At 38.9% G+C, this 21,973-nt stretch overlaps 1 protein-coding gene and 1 pseudogene across 1 annotated transcript in view; both read right to left on the bottom strand.

The window, feature by feature from the left end:
- The window catches only part of MCU (mitochondrial calcium uniporter), a 245,098-nt gene that overhangs the window by 47,111 nt on the left and 176,014 nt on the right, over positions 1-21,973 (bottom strand). The window lies entirely within an intron of this gene.
- LOC111759247 (ubiquitin-ribosomal protein eS31 fusion protein-like) lies at positions 18,372-21,278 on the bottom strand (annotated as a pseudogene).

Genomic DNA, 21,973 nt, shown 5'->3' with positions numbered 1-21,973 from the left:
AACAAAGATTAGAGCAGAAATTAATTAAATTGAGAACAAAAAAAAATTAGAGAAAATCAATAAAACCAAAAGTTGGTTCTTTAAGAAGATCAATAAAATTGACAAACCCTTAGTTAGCTAGACTAACAAAGAAAAAAAAAAAGAGAAAATGCAAATAAATAAAATCAAGAATGAAAGGAGGGATATTATGACTAGACCCTTCAGAAATAAAAAGGATTGTAAGAGGACATGATGAGAAACTGTATGCCATCAAATTAAACAATGTAGATAAAATGGACAAATTCTTAGAAATGCACTAACAACTGGCATTGACTATACAAAAAAACATAAGAACTCAAACCCATCACAACCACAGACATTGAATCTGTCATAAAAAATCTTTCAACAAAGAAAAGTCCAGGACCAGATGGCTTCACAGGTGAATTCTACCAAAACGTTTCAAGAAGAATTAATAACAATCCTGTTTAAACTCTTCCAAAAAATTGAAGAGGATGGAAAATTAGCAAACACATTTTATGGAGCCAACATCACCCTAATACCAAAGCCAGATAAAGATACTACCAAAAATAAAATAAAAAATTTATAGACTAATCACTCTAATGAATGCAGATGCAAAAATCTCAGTAAAATACTTGCCAGTTGAATCCAACAGAATATTAAAATAATTATACACCACCAAGTGGGTTTTATTCCCGGTATGCAAGGGTGGTTCAACACAAGAAAATCAATAAACATAATACACATAAACTGAAGGGGAAAAAAAAACCACATGATCATGTAGACTGATACAGAAGTTTTGACAAAATACAACATCCTTTACTGATAAAAACACCATGAAAGATAGGAACAGAAGGAAAGTTTCTCAACATGATAAAGGACATATATGAAAAACCCATAGCCAACATCATATTCAACAGCAAAAGGTTGAAAGTTTTCCCTCTAAGATTGGGAACAAGAGAAGGATGTGCACTGTTACCTCTGTTATTCAATATTCTATTAGAAGTTCTGGCTAGAGGAATTAGGCAGGAAAATGGAAAAGAGGAAGTAAAACTCTCATTATTCACAGGTGACATGATCTAATATTTAGCAAATTCCAAAATATCTACCATAAAGCTACTAGAGCTAGTAAATGAGTTAGCAAAGTGGCAGGATGTAAAATCAACACCCAAAAATCAGTATTGTTACTGTATATTAGTAATGAACAATCTGAGGAGGGAATTTAAAAAATTCCATTTACAATAGCAACAAAAAGACTCAAACAGCAGGGAATTAATTTAACCAGAGAAGTAAATGACATCTGTTTGGAAAACCACAAAACACTGCAAAAAAGAAATCAGAGAAGACCTAAACCAATGGAAGGACATTCCATATTCATGGATTGGAAGATTAAATATCATGAAGATGCTAATTCTACACAAATTGATTTACAGATTCAATGCAATACCAATTAAAATTCCAACAGCCTACTTTACTGAAATAGAAACATCAATCACCAAACTTTCTGGAAAGGAAAGGGGTCCCAAATAACCATAAATATCCTAAAAATGAAAAGTCGAACACTCATACTTCCTGACCTTGAAATGTGTTACAAAGCTACAGTGGTCAAAACAACATGATATTGGTATAACGACAGACACCTTGAACAAAGGATCATAGGAATCGAACTGAGAGTTCAGAAATACACCCTCACCTCTACAGTCAACTGATTTTTCATTTCAATTTATTTTTTAATATATTTTTATTACTGAAGTGTGAAGTTAAAAAGAAAACAATTATGCACATGTGTAGAATACCCATACAATGCCCCTTCACCAAAGCACCATACCATTGTGGACATTTGTTTGATTATGAGATATACCACTAACTATGGTCTATAGCATACATTTGGCACAGTTTTCCATACTCCCCTATTGTTAACAGTATATCTTTGACATTCATGCAAGAATATTACAGTATTGCTGTTACATTAATTATATTTTCCCATGCTTCTCCACATTCTCACCACCCTGTAACAGTGACACATATCTGTTCTTAATCACAGAACTGAGAGCAGTGACACAGATAGACATCTGCACACAGATATTCACAGTGGTGTTATTCATGACTGCCAAAAGACAGAAACAACCCAAGTGTCCATCAACTGAAGAATGGATAAACAAATTGTGATATACATACAATGGAATATTATTTAGCTATAGGAAGAAATCAAGTCATGAAGCCTATGATACCATGGATGAACCCTGAGGAAATTATGTTGAGTGAAGCAAGCCAGGAAGAAAAAGACAAATATGTATGCTTTCTCTATTATGAACTCATGGAATTAATATCTAAAATATAAAGCACCAGAAACTAGAATGAGGTTAGAAAATGGAAAGCTGACATTTAATCTATGCAGAATTGGTAAAAAAGGTTATTTGCAAATGAATAGAAATGGTGAAAGCATATCACAGGGTTTGTAATTAGCACTAATATATGGGAATGATAGAAGTTGAAAGGGAAAGTATAAGGTTGTATATATCACTAGAAGAAAAGCAAAAAACTGAAACAGAACTATATAATGTAGCAAACTCTCTTGTGAAAAATGAGCATGGTTATTAGTGTACATATAAGAATGTATATACCTGAAACAGAACAAATGTACATTAATGTTACATGATGGTAATATCAGGGTAATATTTGGGGAAAAATACAACCAAAGCAAACTATGGGCAGCAGTGTATAGTAATATATTAATAACCCTCCATCAGTGGTAAAAAACTTAAGTATGCTAAGTGAAAGAAACTAGACAAAAAGTACTACATATTGTTAGACTTTGTCTATACAAAATATAAATACAAAAATCTATAGGGATGAAATAGATTAGTAGTTATGTATGGCAGGAAAAGAACAGAGAGATTGAAAGGTGACTACTAAGGGGTAGGGTTTTTGCTTCTTTTTTTTTTTTCCTGTGGAGTAATGAAATGCTCTAATATTGAAGTAATGAATGCACAACTCTGTGATTATACTGAATGTCAATGATTGCATACTTTAGATGGATTGTATGGTTTATGAGTTTGTTTCAATAAAATTGCTTTTAAAAATTAAAAAAAGGAAAAGGACATTCCCCAAATTCTCCTGTGCCCCACCCAAGTTAATCTCTCTCTATCCATAGTCACAGACAACCATTGTTCTGATATTGGTCAACTACAGATTATATTTGATTTTTCTAGAGTTTTATATTAATGGAATCATACAGTACATACTCTTTTTGTGCCTGGCTTCTTTCTCTCAGCATAGTGATTTAAGATTCATTCATACTGTTGCTTGTAGAGTAGTTCATTCATTTTTATTGTTGAGTAGTATTCCAATATACAGATACAACACAATTCACCTGTTTCCAGCTTCTGCTACTATAAATAGAGCATTTATGAGTATTCCCTTATGCCTTTGTGTGGATATATGTTTTCATGGTATATCTTTTCCCATCATTTTACCTTTTTTTTTCAGATACAGAAGCAGTTTTTTTATTTCTCTTTTATGTTTCAGAATTAAAATATGAAAATTACAAAATTCCCTCAGGAAATTAGAAAATATAAAGTAGATGAATAGGGAAAGATAACAAACACCCTTCATGCGTTGAAAATAAAAATGCACAGTATTTGAGGACTGAAACAAAGAGAAACTGGGAAAACAAATAGGGACTGGGCCGAGACTTACTAAGAGAGGAAAAAGGATGACTCTGGTCACACATGTGGTTTTTGTTTTTGTTTTTTTTAGTACTTGGGATGTAATAAAACCATCCTTTTACCTTTAACCTATGCCTCCATATTTAAAATGGGTTTCCTATAGACAGCATATAGTTGGATCTTGCTAGTTTATTGCAGCTGAAAAGTGTTTATATCAATTTCATTTAATATAATTATTAATATGATTGGAAATAAGTCTTCTATTTTATGACTTTTTTTTTTTTTTTAAGTACCAAGACCAGAGATTGAACACCAAACCTCATATGTGGGAAGATGGTGCTCAGCCACTGAGCTACACTGGCTCCCCTGAGTTGGTTTTTTTATTTGTTTCCTTGTTTTGTTTTTGTTTTTAGGAGGTACCTGGGATCGAACCCGGAAGTTTATGTGTGGGAAGCAGGTACTCAACTCTCCCACCAACCCGCCCTGCCAGAGAACTGAAGCCTTATAAGTTAAGATAGATTTTACCTTTTATTTATTTATTTATTTATTTATTTATTTGAGAAGTTGTATGCTTACTGGAAAATCACAGAAGAAATACAGTTTCCATATATCACACCATTAGTAACACCTTACATTAGTATGGTATATTTGTTGCAAATGAAAGAAAAATTTTGTAACTATATATTTTTTTATATATTTTTTTATTCGATGATCTCTTTATTTTTTAAATGTTACAGTAAAAAATATAAGAGGTTCCCATATAGCCCCCACTCTCCCCTCACCCCACTCCTCCCACATCAACAACATCTTTCATCATTGTGGCACATTCATTACATTTGGTAAATACATTTTGGAGCACTGCTACACCACATGGATAAGAGTTTACATTGTAGTTTACACTCTCCCCGAGTCCATTCAATGGGTTATGGCAGGATATATAATGTCCAGCATCTGTCCCTGCAATATCATTTAGGACAACTCCAAATCCCTAAAATGTCCCCGCATCACATTTCTTCTTCCCTCTCCCTGCCCTTAGCAACTACCGTGGCACTTTCTCCACATTAATGCTACAATTTCTTCCATTACTAGTCACAATAGTTCCAATACACATCTCATCTTAGGGTTTACTGTGTGTTACAGTCTGACAGACTTTTAAAAATTTTATTCATGTAACATATTTACAACCCAACAATATGAAAACCACTTACTCTGCCCTTCCCCAAATCCCTAAACCCTTAACTCACTCCTCAGTCTCAATGGTGAAAGTCAACAGTTTTACAACCCATCTTTTTCTGTACCCAGTAAAAAGCCATCTGATTACCCACTCCCTCCCTCCTCTGCTCCTGCTTTTTCTATCAAACTCTGTCAGTCCTAAAATACTCTCCCATCACAAACCAATTATAGTTCAACTCAAAAGTCTATTCACATTCCATTCAAACCCCAATATTCTGTCCTTAATACCCTGCAAAGTATCAAACCTAAAATTACTCACCTCTTACAAATAAACCTTTAGCTTACTCCTGAACTTTAAATCTGTCTAAGTATACTCATAAAAAAGTAATAATTCAAAATATGTGCTAAACATCTATCTAGTTAAAGTTTAACTGCATTTATTGTGCTCAAATATTCCCAACTGTTGCTGATTACTAGAGAATGCGTTTCCAAAAAACAAGATTGCATATTACAAGCAACACTGATTCCAAAAAATCTTAAAGGCAGTAAAATAGCCATACCAAAGGAGTAAGAATTATGAGTCAAATTAATGAATTTTATGTTTCTGTGTGCTCTATTTTTGTATTTGTCTCTTTGTTCACTGCCAATGTATATTTTAATACCTCCAGATGATAATATTCATTCCAAAAAAACAGTATTCAAATGGCCAAAAATTAAACAAGCACTTATATTAATAAATATGTATGAGTGATGAAAATTCTAAGTCTTGACTGATGAAATTGCTACAAATCTCTTCATAAAAGATGGTTCTTATTTATTAAAATGAAGTTTTTCTTCACAGAATGAAATGTAAATTACTGAAAGAAGTAAAAAGTTTGTAAGAGTGCTGACTGAAATTTGATAAGATTGTTTAAGAAAGAGTAGTTTGTCCTAAGATAAGATGGCTGGTTTTGGTAAAATCAGAATGAAAGTATGTAAAACAAAACTTGAATGCATGAGGCAAGTTGTAGAAGGTATTTTGGTAGCATTTAGTAAGGAAATGTGTTCTGTAAAGGCGGAGGTTGTCTTAAAATGAAGTAACTATATGCAGTTATGAATAATTATAAAAAGTTGATAAAAGCTTTGCTTAACCTGAAATATTCAAACGGGTAATTACAAAAATCATCATTAAATAGAAACTGAATTGATAATTAAAAGCCACCTCAATTTGCATATTACAGTGGTAACAGGAAAAATCATTTTAATTCCATTAAAAATCTTAAGTTTCCACAGAATAATGAAAAAAGTTTTTTTCTGCACTGCTAAAATAAAATACCTGTTAATTAATGTAATCATGATAATTATATGTTCTAAAAAATTTACTTTGAGACAGTTTCCAAAATCATTTAGTAACTTACATATGTAGGGTGTATAAAATGTATTTTACTGCTAAGGATCTTAAGAGCCTAAAATAGGCAAACAATTAGAACAAACTACAAAGTCCTGACTGTCTATCACATTCTTAAATGGTGTTTACTTAAGTAAAACAAAAAAACTGTACCCTCTGTTGTAACTGATGAAGTATAATGTTTTCTCATATTATTAAAGTACTGACAACACTTCATCCCTCATTTAGCTCAGATATTAAAATCACTACATGAGTTAATCAGAAAAAGTTGTGCATGGAAATGAAAGATTCCCCCCACCCCCTCAGCCCAGCAGGCTGCTTTTAAAACAATAACACAGGCTCAAGCAGTAAGGGGGTATATTTTAACCTACCCTGTGAATTGGATGTAGCCAGTACCAATACTGGCTTTGGGTGGGGTTTGTAGCAAAGGCAACTTTCTAAACAAATCCCACTTGAGTTTTAGTCACAATTACGGGAAGAAAACAAAGTGCAAAACAAAGAAAATAAACTGTTGTAAACTGCCCTCTGTGGTGAAGAGAAATCTGTGCAAAAAACATCTGGATCGCCTGCCAATAGTAACAGGTAACTGTCTACCATGTCCCTGTCCCTCCTCTAACATCTCTCTTGAGAGTGTTAAGGTAGATGCCCTCACTAAGATCCAGAGCCATACCACTGAAACCCAAAAAGCAGGAGAGTGGCTCCACTGAAAAAGCAAATATCGTGGATACCAGACCTTGTAGTGCCTAGGCCAGCAGTTCTAATTGCCTGTCAGTCACCAGCAGCTCATGAATATCACCCATGGGTGTCCATTGTGCTCACTCCAATGACTGTGACAGTTACCTCACTGGATGAAACATAGAGGCTGAGCACAAACTCCAGCAGCACCATGGCAAGTGGATTACATCGGTCCCCTCCCTCTCTCAGAAGGGGCAAAATATGCTTTCAGTGCTGCAAACACTGCAACGGGACTCTTGTAAACAGATCCTTACAACAATAAACTAAGTTTAACCTACAAGTTAAAGTGCCAGCTGCTCCAAGCCCCCAAGGGAAAGTAAAAATAATTTGTTGTTGCCTATGCTTCAAACTATATAAACTGGGGAAAATGTGATCATTCTGATCACCGTACTGGTCTATGCAGCTCTGCTAGTTGGGAATCTTAAATCCATGAAAAATCACTCAAAAACACTTATAAAACCACTTAATAATCTAAAGTCTCCTATTCCAGCTAAAATTCTATGTGAATAAGTCCATCAAATTATATAATTTCACTGTCAACTATTAATGCTATTAATGTTCAGTGCTGAATGCATAATCTTATTGTTTCTTCTCCTCAGACTCCTGGAGGCAATTACCTCACAGCCCACCCTAAATTTCATGGTTAATTCCTATCCTTACAACAATTATAACTCTCATTCTCCTCCTATCACCAGGTCCACACATCTTCCATGCAATAATTCAGTTTATCCAGATAGCCGTCCAAGATGTCACCCATGATCATCTTCTTGTCCAATTCATACACTGAATTGTACAGTAAACAACCCAGGAACACGTAAACTGTGTTTTTCTGCTGCATGAACAATATCAACCCCTGAAGGACTTGAAACGACAGCCCACTGTACAGATGGAAGGGAACTTCTTTTCTCCGCCCCTTGACAGCAGAAAGTAGCCAGACCAAACCGATGCCCCAAATCCCCTCACCCTCCCATCCTGCCCAGTACTTTATACCCCAATATCCAAGTCCCCCTATATATGTGTGTGTGTGTGAATATATATATATATATATATAAACAAAGAGTTAGGAATATTAGAGGTTTCCAATAATTAACAAGCTGTAGCTCAGTTTCCCCTGATATGCACTGGGGAGAGGCTAACCCCATCCCCCATAAACCTACGTGTCTAAGGGCACGGCACTTCCCCACAGGTTAAACAAAGAAACCACATAGAGATGGGAGTAAAGGGAAATGGAAACCTTTCCTACCTGCATATCAGAGGGAGATAAAATCCCTACAGATCAAAGAAACATCTGCTCCTGCAGCATTCCAAGAAACCATAACTCCCTAACCCACTATTCTTCTAGTCACTATCAGGGAAAATTCTCACCTATAGGGCTTCCTATTGGTCCCTCACTCAGACCCCCTCCCACTAACTATCATTTCCCCACCTAGGAAAGTTCAGTAGAAATCAAATTCTCTCCTTCCATGAGTAGGCTGAAGTCTCTCTTCAGACCCCCATCATGCTGGTGTCTGTTCTTCAGACCTCCTCTGTTGGGAAAGCGTCTCAATAAACTCTTCCTTTGTCTATAGTCATATCAGTCTCTGTGTCTCAGTAAGCGCCATATTTTCTCCAACACATAGGTCACTATAGTTGTATTTTTTCCATGCTTCTCCACATTCCCACCACCATGCAACAGTGATGTACATCTTCTCTAGCTCAGAAAGAACACTCTTGAATCTGTGACATCAATCACAATTCTCATCCATCTCTTAGTTCACTGTGTTATTCAGTCCCTAGATAATTCTCTAGCTTTCTTTCAACTGGCATTTACATCTCTAGACTACCCTTTTCAGCCACATTCCAATTTATAAATCAACTATTACTCACTAAAATAGTGTTACCATCTACTCTACATTTCTACACTTTTACAATAAAGTTAATTAAAACTTCTACATAAACATCAGTAGATCATCTCAGTCCTCTTATCTGTCACCACCTACCACCAGATCTTGAAGATATTTTCCTACATTTTCTTCTAGAAGCTTTATGGTTTTTACTTTTATATTTAGGTTTTTGATCCATTTTGAGTTAATTTTTGTATAAGGTGTGAGATAGGGGTCCTTTTTCCTTCTTTTGGCTATGGATATCCAGTTCTCTCAGCACCATTTGTTGAATGGACTGTTCTGTCCAAGTTGGGTGAGTTTGACGGGTTTATCAAAAATCACTTAACCACAGATATGACAGTCTGTTTCTGAACCATCAATTCAGTTCCATTGGTCTATATGTCTGTCTTTATGCCAGTACCAAGCTGTTTTTACTGCTGTAGTTAGGTTATATGTCTTAAATTCCAGAAGTGAGAGTCCTCCAACTTCACTTTCCCTTTTTAAGATGTTTCTGGCTATTCAGGACCCTTACCCTTCTAAATAAATTTGATAACCATGTTTTCCATTTATTTAAAAAATGCTGGTGGAATTTTTTGGGAACTGCATTGAATCTCTATATCAATTTGGTCAGAATCTTAATAATATTTAGTCTTCCAATCAGTGAGCATGGAATGCTCTTCCAATTACTTAGGTCTTTTAAAAATTTCTTTTAACAATGAGTTGTAGTTTTCTGAACACAAGAGCTTTACATCATTGGTTAAGTTTCTTCCTAAATATTTGATTATTTTAGTCACTATTGTAAATGGAATCCCCTCCTCCCCCAACTTCCTCCTCAGATTGTGCATTACTGGTGTCTTTTAAGTCTATTTCATTTGATATAAGTATGGCTATTCCAGCATTTAAAAAAATTTTTTGTTACTGCATGTGTGGAATATCTTTTTCCAGCATTTCACTTTCAATCTATTGGTATCCTTGGTCTAAGGTGAGTCTTTTGCAGCCAGCATATTGGTGATTCACATTTTGTATCTATTTTGCCAGTCTATGTCTTTTGATTGGGGAGTTTAATCTATTATCATTCAATGTTATTACTGTAAAGGCAGTTCTTATTTTACCCATTTGACCTTTGGGTTTTATCTGTCATATTTTATTTTCACCACTTATCTAAGACTTTTAGTTACTTTTACTGATATATTCTTCATTTCTAGACTCTCTTCCAAGGCTCTCTCTCCTGTATTTTATTTTCAGACTGTAGCACACCCTGCAAAGCTGGTCTCTTGGTTATAAATTCTCTGTTTCTGTTTATCTGTGAATATTCTAAACTTGTCCTCATTTTTGAAAGATAATCTTGCTGAATATAAGATTCTTGCCTGGTAGTTTTTCTCTTGCAATAGCTTATATATATCATATCACTGTCTCCATGGTTTCTGATGAGAAATTGGCACTTAATCTTATTGGATATCCCTTATATGTTATGCATTGCTTTTCTCTTGCTGCTCTCAGAATTCTCTTTATTGTCTTGACACTTGACATTCTGATTAGTAGGTGTCTTGGAGATGGTCTATTTGGATTTAATTGGATGGGAGCACATTGTGCTTCTTGGACATAGATATCCATGTCCTTCAATAAGGTTGGGAAATTTTCCACCATAATTTCTTCAAATATTCATTCTGCCCCTTTTCCCTTTTCTTCTCCTTCTGGGATACCCATCCACGTATGTTTGCATGTCTCTTGCTGTCATTCAATTTCCTGAGACCTTGTTCAATTTTTTTCATTCTTTTCTTCATCTGTTCTTTTGTACGTTCGCTCTTGGAGGCCATTTCTTCAAGCTCAACAATCCTTTCTTCTACCTCTTCAAATCTGCTATTATATGACTCCACTGTATTTTTTTTAAGATTTACTTTTACTTATTTCTCTCTCCCACCCCACTGTCTGCTCTCTGTGTCCATTTGCTGTGTGTTCTTCTGTGTCCACCTACATTCTTGTCAGGCCAGGAATCTCTGTCTCTTTTTGTTGCATCATCTTGCTGCATCAGTTCTCCATGTGTGCAGCGCCACTCCTGGGCGGGCTGCATTTTTTGCATGGGCGGCTCTCCCTGCGGGGTGCACTCCTTGCACATGGGACGCCCCTATGTGGGGGGCACCCCTGTGTAGCATGGCACTCCTTGCATGTGGCTGCACTGCGCATGGGCCAGCTCACCACATGGGCCAGGAGGCCCTGGGTATCAAACCCTGGACCCCCTATATGGTAGGCAGATCCTCTATCAGTTGAGCCACATCTGCCCCATTCCAGTGTATTTTTAATTTCATCTATTGTGCCTTTTATTCCTGTAAGATCGTCTATTTTTCTATGTATGCTTTCAAATTCTTCTTTGTGCTCATCCAATGTCTTCTTAATATTCTTAATCTCTTTAGCCATCTCATTGAATTTATTAAGAAGATTTGTTTGGATATCTATGATTAGTTGTCTCAACTCCTTTATGTCATCTCAAGGCATATCTTGTTCCTTTAACTGGGCTCTATCTTCCTGTTTCATGGTGTGGATTGTAATTTTTTGTTGGTGTCTTAGCATCTGGCTTACTAGAGTATTTATTCTGGGTGGAGTTTCTCTCTTTAGTTTAGGGCTTTCTTGCCCTTTCTGCCTTGCTGGTTGTAGAGTAGGAGTTAAGGATATAGTTGGTGCTGTAAGTTATAGAGGCTCAAGCTGTCCACATTTCCCAAAGGACCGATGAAGCATCTCCCAACTTTCTCCTTTGCCAGGGGTAGGGACAGAGCCACAGCTGTGTGTAATAATCCAAGTTGTGCAGGCCTAGACTCTAGTTGCCCAGATAGACTGATAAAGCTTCACACCCCTTTCTCACCTGCCTGGGGTGGGGATGGAACTACAGTGTGGGTTAGCAATCTATGCCATGTGGGTACAAAATGACTGCAATAGCCTCAGTAGACTTTCAACTATTCAGTCTGTGCCAGGTGAATGTACCTGCAGTTACCTAGAAAGGCTACTGCAAGGCCTGCTAGCATCCTCCCTGCTAGACATGGGGCTGAAGCCTAGGCTAGGGCTGCAGTCCATTCTGGGTGAAAGAAGCTGGTCCCTACCATCACTGTGATTTTCAGTCAGCCTGGCTTCCCCTCATGCTGGGGGCAGAGTCAAAATGGTGGCTAAGAGTTCCTTCTGACTTGGACCGGTTCAAACTTCAGCTGTTCCCAGGGTTATATTTTAGCCAACCGAATTTACTAATCAGTAGCTGAAATTGATGGCCAACCATCTCTCCCTCCTGTTTTGGGGAAATGGAGCTTCCAACTCCAGTCACAGAATAGCTCCTGAGGCAGCTTGTGCCACTAGAGTAGGATGATCATTAGCCTCTGTGGAATGGCCTGTATTTTCCCAGAGAGGTTGGTGCAGGTTCCTCCAGGTTCCTCCCTGGCAGAGGTGGGGCTTAGGCTACGGCTACAATCTGATCTGAATGGAAAGAAGCCGGTCCCTACCAGCACTGTGATTTTCAGTCTGCCATACCAGTAGAAGAGTTAAAATGGCAGCTATGAGCCTCGTTCTGACTTGGACAGGTTCAAACTTTAGCTGTTCTCAGGATTATACTTTAGCCCACTGAATTTACTAACCCAAAGCTGAAGTTGGTATACAACCGTTTCTTCCTCTCCCATTTTTGGGAAGCAGAGCTTCCACTTCCTGCCACGTAATAGCTCCCAAGGCAGGTTGTGCTGCCAGTGGAGGATAAGCACCAGCCTCCATAGCATGGAGTGCTCTACTTATGAATCTTCTCTGCAGATGGGCAGTTTCCTCCTTCCATTCTGTCAAGGATGTTTCAGGATGATATTCTGGTCTCTTGGAGCATCCAAATGGGTGCTTTAGATAGCTCTGGGTGATTACTAACTGCCCTGTAGCATAAACTGACTCTAGGAGCTCCTTGCTGTGCCACTATCTTGCTGGTTGTCCTCATGTGCTTTTATTTTTTTTTAAAGATTTATTTTTTTATTTCTCTCTCTCCCCTTCCCCCCTCCCAACATTGTCTGCTCTCTGTGTTCATTCACTGTGTGTGTTCTGTGTCCGTTTGGATTCTTGTCATCAGCATCAGGAATCTGTGTCTCTTTTTGTTGTGTCATCTTGCTGCATCAGCTCTCCGTGGGAAGGCTGCGATTTTTTTTTCACGTGAGGCGGCTCTCCTTACAGGGTGTACTCCTTGCATGTGGGGTTCACCTACATGGGGGACACCCCTGCGTGGCAAGGCACTCCTTGCGAGCATCAGCACTGCACATGGGTCAGCTAACTACATGGATCAGGAGGTCCTGGGTTTGAACCCTGGACCTCCCATGTGGTAGGCAGATGCTCTATCTGTTGAGCCAAATCTGCTTCCCTCCTCGTGCTTTTTGACCATTTGTATATTTTCTTTAAAAAGATGTCTATCCTTTAAACTCATCGCTATATGCCATTCCCTAGTAAGGGACCATGACATTATATTGGGCTTCAAATTTCGGGGAGTTCTGGATCACAGAGTGTTTCAACAATGGCAATGGAGGGATACTGGTATGGGATACCAATGACAGGTGATATATGACTGACAGGGAGCTGTACAGAACATATGTCCAGGGTGCATGGTAATGTTTGGATATACTCATAGTGGCAACAATTAAAAACCACAGTAGGGGGGGTACTGGGTTCCTGGCCAGTGGTGCTCTGTCGTGGTCCCTAGGGGAGCAGCAACAGTCTCCCAGGTACAGTGGTGGGGACCGGGAGGGAGTGAGGGTTCAACAGTGAGCCCCTGATACTAATGACTATGCTTGTGAGCTGATAAACCCAAAATAATAACAAGGCCTAGAGCAACTTTGTGCCTGGGAATTTCCTTCTGTCAGCCTTCATGTTACTCAAATGTGGCCAGTCTCGAAGCCAAACTCAGCATGTAAATGCAATGCCTTCCCCCCAGCGTGGGACATGACACCCGGGGATGAGCCTCCCTGGCAACGAGGGACCACTATCAACTACCAACTGATGATGCAACTGGAAAATGACCTTATACGGAAGGTTCAATGCGGATCAGCAGAATATCCATGTCTACATAAAATACCATGACTTTAAAATGCTGTTTGACCTAAAGTAAGGGGGAAATGGAAAGGAGAAATGAGTTTATATGGCTACGAGTTTCTAAAAAAGAGTCTGGAGGCTGGCAGAAGGTTTGCCCTCATGCACAACTGAGCAGAGTCAGAGAGACAGATAAAGCAGATACAACCCCCAGATATTGGTTCCTTTGAGGGCTAAAGAGACCCATGGGAGTTATGGTCATGGCCGATGGGGTTAACTACCAGGGCAGATGGCCCCTCTTTGGAAATGGTGTTTATGTGTGATGAATCTGGACTCAGATGGGATCTCCCTTCATAAGACTTTCATGCTAATGTGCTGGAGGTGCAGTTAATGTTGGGGTTTAAGATATATTTAGGGGATTTGAATCTCTGGACTGACAATGTGATAGCCAGATCCTGAGCCTCAACAGACTCCAGCACCTACAATCTGATTTATTGGACTTACCACACTCAGCTAAGATGGAGGTGAAGAAGGACAACCACCACACCATGGAGCCTAGAGTGATTACAACTGAAAATGGGAGGATTGCATCCAGCATCCAGGTGGAATCTGAGCCTCCTCTTGACATAAAGGTGCAATGGACACAACCAATCCAGTGTCCACATAGAAGAGGTGGCATTGGATTGGGAAAAGTGGACATAATGGACAAAGGGTATGGGGAAAGGCAGGAAGAGATGAGAGGTGGAGGCGTCTTCGGGACATGGAGCTGCCCTGGATGGTGCTTCAGAGGTAATCACCGGACATTGTAAATCCTCACAGGACCTACATGATGGAATAGAGGAGAGTATGGGCCATGATGTGAACCAATGTATATGAGGTGCAGAGGTGCCCAAAGATGTACTTACCAAATCCAATGGATGTGTCATGATGATGGGAATGAGTGTTGTTGGGGGGGGGGAGAGGGGGGGTGGGGGGGTGGGGTTGAATGGGACCTCACATATATATTTTTAATGTAATATTATTACAAAGTCAATAAAAAATAAAAAAATAAAAAAATAAAAATAAAAAGATGTCTATTCAAGTCTTTTGCCCTTTTTTTTTTTTTTAATCCAGACTTCTTAAACTTTATTGCCAAAATGTTTGTCTGAGTGCTGGGGACTTAGCTTATCCATTTTCTTCCATTTCCTTAAAGAAAATCCTGAAACTATGAAAGATAATGAGCAGGGACCAAAAAAGAAAAGTTAACATGCTTCCATCAGAATCAGCTCCCCTGATTTAAGGCTTTTTAAAAAAATTCCACAGGTTATTCCCTGGCTGACTTTCAGGGAGAGGCTGGCATGGTTACTAGTGGGCTTGCAGGTTTCTCTGTTAAGGCAATTCTGTTCAGTTTGCCAATCTCTGCATGCCAGCTGGGGACGCCAGGCATGCTTTGTCAAATGGTTGCTGTGCACGAAGCACCAATCACACACTGAAACTTCTCCCTTGTATGAGTTCTATGGTGGTATGAAAGTTCATATGAATGAGCAAATTTTTTATTGCAGCCATCCCACCTGCAGTTGAAAGGCTTCTCCATTGTGTGTGTGGAGATGAGCCTTTTGGTGGGAGCTTTGAAGGTCTTCTGGCAGCCTGGGAAGTCCCAGACATAGCTTCTCCATGGTCTTAAAAATGGCTAGGGTGTGGCTACGTCCACATGCACAGTGGTGGTGATGTCCCCAGAGTCCCCAGAGTGAGTGGTCTTATCTTTAATAAGTCACCTTTCTGGTATCTTTGAGCCCAGGAGATCAAGCACACAAGTGCCTCAAAGGCCTCCATGTCTGTATGCTCCCAGATACTATAGGTTGACCTTTCGCTATTGTGCCGCTTCCTCTCCAGGATCAACTCACATATGTCCATGATGTCAGTGGGGCTCCGTGCATGCATGGTGCCATCAGGCCAAGTGCAGGCAGTAGGTATAGGCCTGGCATAGTGTGCTGGTGCCCTCGCATCTTCCACCAGGTGGTAGCAAACTTCAGCCATTAGCTTACAGGTCTGCCAGGCCTGTGAGACCTGGGGAGGGGTGGGGTGAGGCACAGAGGCGAACCCAAACCTGGCCATTTTTAAAATGGGTTGTCTTTTTGTTGTTGAGTTGTAGAGTTTCTTCATATATTCTGGATATTAAACCCTTCACAGATATGTCATTTCCAAATAACTTTCTGATTGTGTAGGCTGTCATTTTACTTTCATGACAGTCTTTTGATGCACAGGAACTTACTTCTGGTGAGGTCCTTTATCTATGTTTTCTTTTGTTGCTTGTGCTTTGGATATAAATTAAAAAAACAAAACGAAAAAAAAAACTGCCTAACACAAGGTCCTGAAGATGCTTCCCTGTGCTTTCTTCTAGAAGTTTTATATAGTTTTGGTTCTTAGATTTAGGTCTTAGATCAATTGTGAGTTGATTGTGGTATAGGGTGTGAAGTAGGGGGACCCACCTTCATTCTTTTGCCTATGCATGCCCAGTTTTCCCAGTACCATTTGTTGAAGAGACTATTCTTTCCCAGTTGAGCATACTTGGCATGCTTGTCAAATACCAACTGACTATAAACATGAGGGCTTATTTTTGAAGTTCCATTGGTCTATATGTCTGTGCTTGTGCCATTACCATACTGTTTTAATTTCAGTGGCTTTGTAAGAAGTTTTAAGCTTGGGAAGTATGAGTCCTCCACCTTCATTCTTTTTCAAGGTGGCTTTGGCTATGCAGGGTAACTTACTCTTCCATATAAATTTGATGATTTGCTTTTCCATTTTCTGCAAAGAAATCTGTTGGAATTTTGATCGGGACTGTGTTGAATCTGTAAATCTCTTTGGGTAGAATTGACATCTTAACAGTGTTTAGTCTTCCAATCCATGAACATGGAATACCCTTCCATTTATTTAGGTTTATTTGATTTCTTTTAGGAAAGCTTTGTGGTTTTCTGCAGACAAGTCTTTTATATCCTTGGTATATTAGTCATCCAAAGGGATGCTGATGCAAAATCAGCATCTATTGACTTTTATAAAGGGTATTTATTTGGGGTAGAAGATTACAGTAACAAGGCCATAAAGTATAATTTACTTCCCTCACCAAAGTCTGTTGCCACCTGTTGGAGCGAGATGGCTGCCGACATCTACAAGGGTCCAGCCTTCCTCTTCCTCTTAAGGCTCTGTGGCCCTAGCTTCTTTCATATCAGCTGTAGACTGGGATAGGTCTCGTCTCTCTCCTGGGGCTCATTTCTCTCGGGGCTCTCCACAAAGTCAGCTATAGACGATCAGGCTCTCTCTTTCTTTGTGTATCTGCTTTTCTGTGTGTTTACTTTCCATGGCTCCAGCTCAAAACTCCAAACTCCCTTCCCTGCCTTGTAGTTTTCTCTGTGAGTTCCCACCCACCAAGAGGGTGGGGACTTAATGTCCTACTGATGTGGCCCAATGAAAGCCTTAACCATTATTTAATCAAGTAAAAGTGAAACCTCTGAATCCAAGGTAATCTAATATGCTCATATGAAAAGACCAGTTCACAAACACAATCCAATATCTGTATTTGGAATTCATAAATAAGGCCAAACTGCTTGTAGCAGTTTCATATTATTGATGAATTCCAAAAAGAAATACTAGTTTATGTCTGTAATCTTATCTGTACCTGGGCATGATTGAGTTATCATTAGGGCGTTGAGTCCCTACCCCTTGGTGGGTGGGGACTCACAGAAAAAAGCCATGGTGAAGAACAGAGTTGAGGGCTTTTAATGTTGGAGTTTTCATGTTGGAGTTTGATGCTGAAGACTTAAACTGGAGTCCTGGGAAGTCAGCATGCAGAGGAAAGAGAAGCCAGTGCCAAGAAGGAAGGAACCTTGAAGTCAGAGTAAAATAAGCCCCAGGATTGTAGGAACTCAGGAAGCCTGAACCCTCGCAGATATTGGCAGCCATCTTGCTCCAAGTAGAGTTTGGTGAGGGAAGTAACTTATGCTTTATGGCCTGGTATCTGTAAGCTCCTACCCCAAAGAAATACCCTTTATAAAAACCAACCAATTTCTGATATTTTGCATCAGCACCCCTTTGCCTGACAAATACACCGCTATACTTGGTTAGATTTATTCCTAGATATTTGATTATTTTAGTTGCTATTGTAAACAAATGGAATTTTTTTCTTGATTTCCTGCTTAGATTGCTCATTACTAGTTCATAGAAAAACTATTTTTGCGTGTTGATTTTGTACCCCATAACTTTGCTGAATTTATTAATTCTAGTGATTTTTGTGGTGGACTTTCAGGATTTTCTGTATATAAGATCATGTCATCTGCAAATAAGGAAAGTTTTTCTTCTTCCTTTCAAATTTTATTTCTTTTTCTTGCTAGATAAAACTAGAACTTCTTGTACAATGTTGAATAATAGTGGTGACAGTGGGTATATCCTTGTCTTGTTCTTGGTTCTGTCTTTCACTATTAAAATATGTTAACTGGGTTTTTCATAGACGCCCTTTATCATGTTGAGGAAATTTCCTTCTGTTTCTAGTTTTCTAAATTTTTTTTTTTTTTAGCAAGAACTGCTGCTGGTTTCTGTCAGATGCCTTTTCTGCATCAACTGAGATGATCATGTGGGGTTTTTTTCCTTTGTTCTTTTCATGTGGTATATTACATCACTTGATTTCTTACGTTGAACTGCTCTTGCGTACCTAGGGTGAATCCCACTTGATCATGGTGCATAATTTTTTTGATATGCTATTGAATTTGGATTAGTAGTATTTTGTTGAGGGATTTCTGCAACTATTTTTGTAAGTGATATTGGTTAGTAGTTTTCTTTTCCTGTGGTATCTTTATCTGACTTTGTTAGGAGGGTGATGCTGGCCTCCTACCAAATGGGTTCGGCAGTTTTCCCAGCTTTTCATTTTTTTGGAAGAGTTTGGGTAGGATTAGTATAATTTTTCTTGGAATGTTTGGTATTAATAAAATTCACCTGTGAAACTTTCGTGCTTTTCTTTGTTGGGAATCAATATCTTTACTAATTATTGGTTTGTTAAGAATTTCTATTTCTTCTTAAGTCAGTGTAGGTAGTTTGTGTATTTCTAAGAATTTGTTCGGTTCATCTAGGTTATCTAATTTTTTGGCATTCAATTGTTCATAGTATCTTCTTATAGTCCTTTTCATTTCTGTGGGGTCAGTAATAATGTTCCCCTTTACTTTTTTTTTTTTTTTTTTAAGTTATTTGTGACTTTCTTTGTCAGTCTCTTTCTTGGCCAGTCTAGTTAAAAGTTTATCCATTTGATGATCTTTTCAAAGAACCAACTTTTGGTTTCGTTATCTGCCATTTTGCTATTTGGTCTTAGTAAGTCTTATACTTTTTTTGTCCCCCAAGTCTTCCATTAATACCTACTTTGATACTTATTTGATTTTCAGTATTATCCCATTTTAAGTCACTTCTTATTTCCTTCTGCATAAATACTTTTATATGTTTTTGTCATGGTTACCATGGGGATTAAATTTAACATCCTATATTTATAAAAATCATGTTTAATTTGATACCAACCTAACTTCAATGCATATACAAACTGTTTCATATCCCTCCATCCCCTCCTATTTTGTTAATCACCCTTTATTTTCTAGAGTTTAAGAAAAACAGTATTTTACATTTATTGAAAATATGGATGACTTGTCCAGATAGAGAGTACAGGAGTTGTTTTATTTTGAACAAAAGGCACAAATCTGAGAGACTGCAGGGATTTCAGGGCAAAACTGGAATCTGAGCAAAATCAAACGGTCCACAGGAGAAAATAAGTAACACGATTTGGCTGCTAGGCACATCTGGCAGTGCAGATGAACTCTCTGGGAGTGGGGAGAGAATGGGCCTCATTGAACATGAAATGCTGGCTGCTTGCTGGGTGGTAACTGTCTGAATCATTGTCCTGGAGCTATGTGGCCAGCTCAGATACCTCTAGGAGATTCCTGATGGTCAAACGTGGCAGTCTTTTGCTGGGATGTGGTGGATAGTGATAGCCAGGCCAGTGCAGGTCTTTAAAGAATCAGATTCAGGCCTGGTGGTCAGGCAGTGGGGCAGATGGCAGTGGCCTGGTTGTCAGTGATCTGTTCAGGGTGTCACAGGACCTGGGCTTGCAATGGTGCACAAGACAGTCCCAGTGCACATGAGTGGGGCTGGACTGAGCTAGCTGGAGAGGGTGGTAGCTTGCTCCAGATCCAAGCCCAGTAGCAACAGCAGGAATGTGGAGCACTATTTCTGGCATAAGACAAGCACTATGCAGCAGGGAACAGGAGTGTAAGGAGAACACAGCAGCTTGTGGAGGGGGTGGAGACAGAGGGCACCATCAGTGGTGAAGACACAGCAGTGGTCCTTGCTGAGCACATCTGACCCCAGGCCTGAGAGCCTCACAGCCTAGAAGCCTTCCTCCATCCAGCCAAAGATTCATTTCCTCTCAGCCCGGAGGCCCCAGTAATCACTGAGGAGGCTCTGCTTCTTGATGTAGGGGATCACCCACTGCAGCACCACACCTGTGAGGCAGTGATGAGGAACTTCACCTTCAGGGAGTTGTTGGAGAACATGTTCTTGTCCACAAACATGTACCAGTTGGTCTGGATGATTAACTCCGTGAGCTGATTGGTATTCTGTCAAAAGTCTCGGGAAAGAGAATTGGGTTCCTCCACCTATGCACCTGGGGCCGCCTGGGTGGGCCAGCAGGAGTAACTTCATCAGCTTCGTCTGACTGTCCATCATGCCATTCTCACTATGCTGAGCTCTGCTGGTTCTGCTGGCTATTTTCTACAGTTTTGAGAAAGATGGGCTCTGATAGTTTTTGCTGGTTGTTCAAAGAAACTGGGGAACTGGCACCAGGAAGCACCTTATGCTTTCATCTTGTTTGACCAGGGGGCTCTTTCCTCTTCTTTTTTCTTTTTTTCTTAGTTCATATTTTTTATTAATCCACACACAATTACTTGTCTTCTGGTTTGGTGAGGCAGTAAGTCAGACAACACTTGCCACAGTAATGTCTGTGGAAGTGGCTGGCCATAGAAACTCCAGGACCACATTCATCTGAAGGGCACTCCCTACGAAGGCGACTAATTTTGCCATTCTCATCTACCTTATAATATTTCAGGACAGCCAGCTTAACCTTCTTTCTCTTATGCTTATTCTTCTTGGGAGTAATATAAGATTTCTTCCTTTTCTTGGCACCACCACCAAGTCTCAACACAAGATGAAGAGTGGACTTCTTTTGAATGTTGTAGTCAGACAAAGTACGTCCATCTTCCAGTTGCTTGCCAGCAAAGATGAGTGTCTGCTGAATAGGAAGAATTCCTTCCTTATCTTGGATATTGGCTTTCATATTTTCTATTTATCTGAAGGTTCAACCTCAAGAGTGATGGTCTTTCCCATCAGGGTTTTTATGAAAATCTGCATCTTGGTGGTGGTTCCACTACAGAAGGCAGATTGGAAAAAAAGCTTTTCTCCTCTTCTAAAAAGTAAAACTTTTGTCCAGAGCTTAATCAATCAGAGAATAATTTTAATGCTTCGGTCCTTTTTGTTGATAAAACCTTATTCTCATGAAATTGATTACTTTCGTGGTAGAAGGCAAGATTTCTATCAAGACTGTTAGAAGAGTCTTCAATACATTATGTGCCAATGAAAAAGGCACTGGTTATAACAATGAGTGGCGCCACTATGTTCCCTATGGCAATATAAAAAAGAAAGCATGTTGCTAAGTTTGAAAGATGCACCACCTATGCGTACCAAGATCTTCCTTAAACTCAATTTTTTTTTCTGGTGGTTTTTCTAGTAAAGAAATTTAAAACTCTTTCAAAGATGTTGATAGTCTTTGAAGTTTAACAGCCTTTCTATTTCCAAAAGAAACTCACATTATCAGTGACTTTTTTTCACTATGTCAGCACACACATTAACAGACACCAATTAGGAACTAATTGCTTAGAGCAATAGCAGTACTTCCATTAAGTTGCATTCCTCAGGAAATGGGGTGGTTGCAAATTCCCTCAAAACTTGCTTTAAAATACTGGAGTAGAGCAATTCTGGAACATAAAATTTGACATAAAGTTTCATCAGCTCTAAACTAAACCAGTTCATACACTGCCAGCATATATAGCTGAAAGTGTGTT

This window comes from Dasypus novemcinctus, chromosome 6, assembly GCF_030445035.2.
Source record: "Dasypus novemcinctus isolate mDasNov1 chromosome 6, mDasNov1.1.hap2, whole genome shotgun sequence".
Classification (NCBI taxonomy): domain Eukaryota; kingdom Metazoa; phylum Chordata; class Mammalia; order Cingulata; family Dasypodidae; genus Dasypus; species Dasypus novemcinctus.
The sequence above is the reverse complement of the archived record's forward strand: the minus strand, read 5'-3'. Positions and strand labels throughout refer to the sequence as shown.